Consider the following 5426-nt stretch of genomic DNA (forward strand, 5'->3'; position numbering starts at 1 on the left):
TGGCCTGTATGGCTGCCAGCCAGGCCTCCAACACCCATGACCCCTGGTTTCCCCCACCAGCTTTCCCAAAGGAGCGTACAGGCACCTCTCCTCCAGGCAGAATCCTGCCTCTGCTGCTGAGCATTCTTCAGGGGTGGGGGTAGGAGTAGGAGGTGGGGAGAGGGCCATGGAGGCATAGGAGAATTTACTTTCCATCAAGCGCCTATCAGGGCAAAGAACCAGTCCTCTGCAGTTGTCATGGGGATTTCTAGTGATGGATGAAAAAATATTTTTTTACAGTGGTAAATTATGTTCAACAAATAAAAATCTGCCTTTTTAATGTGGTGTCATATTTTAAACTGCTTCTATTTTAAGAGGTGAGAGGTGCCTTTGCACCCTTCCAGCTGTGCCTCACACTTCAGGGGTCTTTTGGGGGTTCTGCTATGACTTCAAAGATTTTGGTGTACTTGTTTATTTTAGTGTGTGTGTGTGTGTGTGTGTGTGTGTGTGTAGGCACATGAGTTCTGAGACCAGCTCTCAGCAATCAGTTCTTTCCTGCCACTTTGTGGGCTCCAGGGATAGACTCCTGTTGTTGGTTATCAAAAAGCACTTCCAGCCAATGAGCGACCTCACCAGCCCTCAGCTGGAACTGTGACTTTTGAGAAAAGATATGGGGGTTGAGGGTGCTGGGATGATAGCTGCTCTTTGAGAGGACATGGATTTGATTCCCCACACTCATGTGGCAGCTCACAGCCATTGTGACTCCTGCCCCTCTCTGGCCTTCTCGGGCATCAGGCATGTACATGGTGCTCACACTTGCAGGCAAAACACCCATACACATACATTTTTAATGTAAAAAAAGAAAAAAAAAGTGGGAGCTGGAGCGCTATCTCAGGCAGCAATGTCCTTGCTTTGTAAGCTTAGGGACCTGGACTCAATCCTCAGACCCCGTCCTTAAAAAGGTGCTGCAGTAGCAAACACTTGTAATCTGCACTGCGGAGGCAGAGAGCAGAAGGTTCCCTGAGCTCACAGCCAGCTGGCTGGCCCCGCCTATTTGTGAAGTTCTAAGCCAATGAGAGACCCTGCCTCAGAAAACAAGGTGAATAGCTTCTGAGAACAATAAACACCTAAGATTGACCTCTGGCCTACATCTATGTGCACACCTATACACGTATGCCTGTCTACCTCTGCACAAGCACAAATAACCCCCAGACAAGAAAAAGGGAAATGGGATTGCCTGGCTGCCAGGACTTCACCGGTGAAGCTGCATGCAACGCATGGCACCTAGAGTTTGGCATGTCCCAGAGAACCCCGTCCCTGCTCCAACAGACATTCAGACTCTAGACCTGGTGACCTTTACTAAGCCTTTTCTAGGACCTTCTCAGCCAAGCCTGAGGAAAGCAAATTGGGTGCTTGCTAGGACAGCTACGTGACTTGCCTGGGGACATGAGAACTCATTAGGACCTGACTCAACCTTAGCCTCAGCTTTGGCCAAGATACAACCAGCCCAGGCCGTCCCTACACTTCCCTCCTGCTCAGGCCTATGGCTCTGGCTCCCATTTTGTGATTCATCCCCCTTACAACCCTGCATTCCCTAGCCTTAGAGAATACATTCACGCCTAGTGCCACCATGCAGTCTGCTGGCTGCAGCTGGTCTGCCGCTTGGTGTTAGTGGCATCAGAAGTCACAAACGGACAAGAGGCTGGGTGTGTAACCCTAGCTTCACAAGTCATGTTACAGACACCTGCTCAGTGCCAGGTCCTGAATTGGGCCCTTGGCTAGAACAATCCAGGTCTGGCCCGAATAGGTTTTCTCCACCGACCAATTCAAGCCAAATTAAAAGTATGAAAGGTTTATTGGGGGCAGCCCTAGGGTGGGTTCACTGGTCTCAGAATGGAGAGGGCTAAGCAGAAAGCATGAGCAAAAAGGGAGGAGGAGAGGGAGAGAATATGGAGGCGGGGAGAAGAGACACCAAAATATCTGGATTATATAGAAAGAGTCTGCTGGGGAGAGAAATGCAGCCCCTGGGCTGGAAAGTTCAGGGTAGACTAGAGTGAGAGGGTGGGTATGCCAATCCATGCCCAGTAACAGGGGCTGAGGGATGCTGAGAGAACCTGAGAGGCCAGGTCCAGTGGCTTTGCTATGTTAAATAGGCACCTCAGCTGCTTGGCCTGGGTCAGAAACCCAACAGGCACTTCCGGGTGACCAAAGGGAAAACAGGCAAGGTGTGCTGAGTCGAAACCCATCCCTAACCTCGTACTTGTCCAAACCGCCCAGGGGCTGGCTGCTCCCCTGGGAGATGCTGTGGCTCTGCAGGGCGCCTGAGCTGAGAGTGGAGTTAAGAGTGCAGCGGCTTTGAGAAATGGGCCAAGACCAATAAGCAGCGCTTCAATAGAGAATGGAGGTGGCAACGGAAGAAGGAAGTCGTGCTTCTCTGAGGGGGATGGGCATGGAAGCTGTGCCTGAGGAGGCTGGCAGCCTGAGCTTGGCGAGCACCCAGACGTGCAGAGTACCTCCAGAGTGGAGCGCCTTCGGCAAGCACTCCGCTGACAGTGCAGAAGCAGCAGGGGCTCGCTTCCTTCCAAAAGAGGAGAAGTGTTCCAGAAACCCAGGAGACAACTGGAGATGGAAGACCGGAGCAGGCTTGTCCACCGCTAGGTGGGCGGTGTGCTTGCTCTTGATGAGGGTGTTATCATGCTTAGGAGAGTACAGAATCAACACATCTGGCTCTGGCATCCTCAGATGCTCCCCTGCAGGCCAGGGAAATGCCTCTCTCGGGGCCTGACTGGCTGATTTCCACCTGGCACTAAGGCCTTCTCCGTTGCCTCTTTAGACCACCCCAGCTCTGTTTCCAAGAGAGAGAGGGAACATACTTGGTTTGTTTGCTTATTCCTTCTCTTGGCACCCAAAGCCCCAAAGACTGCCCCATTACCAAATGGCCCTGTTTTGCCAGCCTGGCACAGTACCAGTCTCTGAAGTGGTAAGTGGGCAAATGTGAGGAAGTAAGAGCTTCAAATCAGCCTTCCCAACCATAGGCTTTAGAAGTGTTTGATGGGATAAAGAAACGAAATGGCCAGGTCTGAGGCATGGGGAGCATGACTGGAGATTGGGATGAGAGGCATAACGTGTCCTGTATGTTCAAGCCCCGCCAGGGATGGGTTGAGGGGTGTGTGTATGTGCACATGTGTGGGTGCCTACCAAGGCCAGAAAGGGGGCCAGGTTCCTCAAGAGATGGAGTCACAGGCAATTCTGACCTACCTGATGTGGGCGCTGGGTACCAAACTTACATCCCGTGAAAGACAGGCAAGTGCTCTTAACCACTGAGCCATCTCTCCAACTCCTTCCAGCCTTTGTGAGCTGCCTCCAAGTCCTGAAAAACAGGCAGCCTATTCTCCCATGACCCTCTCTCATCAGAGGCGGGACTGACAGCAAAGCTATTGGGAGTGTACCACAGAGCTACATACTCCAAAAACTGGTAGGAAAAAAAATCAGGTGGGGGGGGGGAGGACTGGAGAGATAGATGGCTCAGACAGAGGTTAAGAGTACCAGCTGCTCTTCCAGAGGACCAGGGTTCAATTCCCAGCATCCACATGGCAGCTCACAACTGTCTGTAACTCCAGTTCCAGGGGATCCAACACCCTCTCACAGACACACATGCAGGCAAAACACCAACGCACATAAAAATAAATCATTAACAAAAATCAGGTAATGAAAAGCAAGAGGAGCTACAGCGTTAATCAAAGTCCCTTCAGTTTCATCCTCAGACACTGCCTGAGGAACCCTTAAATAACTGGGTGGCTAGGACACAGATGTCCTGACATCCTAGGTTTAGCCCACAGCAACTTCACTGAGGAAAAGAACTCATTTATTCAACTGTTAGCTGAACCAGAACCCTCCTTTTACTAAAAAGAAGGTAAAGCTCAATAGCAAACAAATGTCCCAAAGTCCAGTAAAATCGACTTGAGGCAGAAACCCAGAGTCCTGGCTAAAAATCCAGAATTCCAGAATTTTCTGTAAAACCCCTCACATAAGACTCCATTTCTGCAGCTGGGCGTGGTGGCACATGCCTCCAACCCCAGCACTCCAGAGGGAGAGGTAGGTAGCATTTGACTCTGTGACCAGGCCAGCTTGGCCTACGAAAAAGAAACCGTGCCCACCTACCTGAGATTTTATTTATTATTAGGTAACCCAGTAAACTTAGCTTTTAAAAAATGGTTGGAGATAAATTTTGCAAATGATTACAGTACACCTGAACAAGAGGCTGTTGTACACCAGACACTGGACATTTCTCAAAATCAAATTTCAAATTAGAGAATTCAGAAACTGGTTTCCCAGGTAGGGACCCCACAGGGAAGTCCACTAGAGGAAAGGGGAGAGACTGTCTCTACCTTTTCTCCAAACTCCACTCTTTTTTTTTTTTTTTTTTTTTTTTTTTTAAGACAGTGTTTCTCTGTGTAGGGCTGGCTGTCCTGGAACTTGCTCTGTAGATCAGGCTGACCTCGAATTCACAGAGATTCGCCTGCCTCTGCCTCCTGAGTTTTGGGATTAAAGGCATCCACCAACATCCTGCCCAAACCAGCCATATCTAAGGTCCTTTGCCAGGTTTCCTATTTCTAAGAGATGTGAGGGGCACACGGGGGAGGGGAGTGTACCCTGAGAGCTTACTCTAGGGAAGACCCACCTCAGGTAAGATAAACTGCCATTTCCCTGGCCTGTGGGTGAGGTGAGAAAGTATGCTGCCCTCTGCCTTGGCTCCCATAGTCCTCAAGTGGCATCCCAGTTCACTACACTAGGGCTGACCTAGGGCTGAGTGAAGTTTCGGTGAACCTTCAACCCCCTTAGCGTCCACACTGGCGTAAAAGCTAAAGCCTAGCCCCAGCTTCACTCGAAGGTTTGTCCTTCCAGCCACCATCCGGATGGGCCTCCTCGACAGCCTAAATAGAACAAAACAGAGACCAAGCAGAACGGGCTTTGCTTGGAAACGAAATGAGTGTACATTAGGAGCCAGAACCCTCGCCCCAATTTGGAGACTCAGAAAAATCTAGTAAATTTGCTCACACGCACCCGGTAAAGGGAATGGAGATGCAGACTCCCGCGCTTTGTAAACCTGCATTCTAGGTTGCGCTCCCGGAGGCGTCCTAAGCCGAGACTTCTCGACTTCAGTAAATCTACTTTAGAGCCTCCTAAGACACTCTGGGGCTAGTTTTAAAAGTAACATTTGTGCGTGTGAGTGTGCGTGCGCGCGCGCACCACAGTGGCGCGGGTTCTATCGGTCCACCAAGTGGGGATCGAAGTCTTGTCGCCACACATGACAAACTTGGTGGTGACCACTGCCTTTACCCGCTGAGCAATCTTACTTGCTCCTCCTACTTCTTTGTTTCGAAGTCTTATTGTCGTGTTTTAAAGTTTAAAACAGGACTTCAGGTTCTTTTCCGGCCCACTTCGAT

Source organism: Acomys russatus, chromosome 26 (assembly GCF_903995435.1).
Source record: "Acomys russatus chromosome 26, mAcoRus1.1, whole genome shotgun sequence".
Lineage (NCBI taxonomy): Eukaryota > Metazoa > Chordata > Mammalia > Rodentia > Muridae > Acomys > Acomys russatus.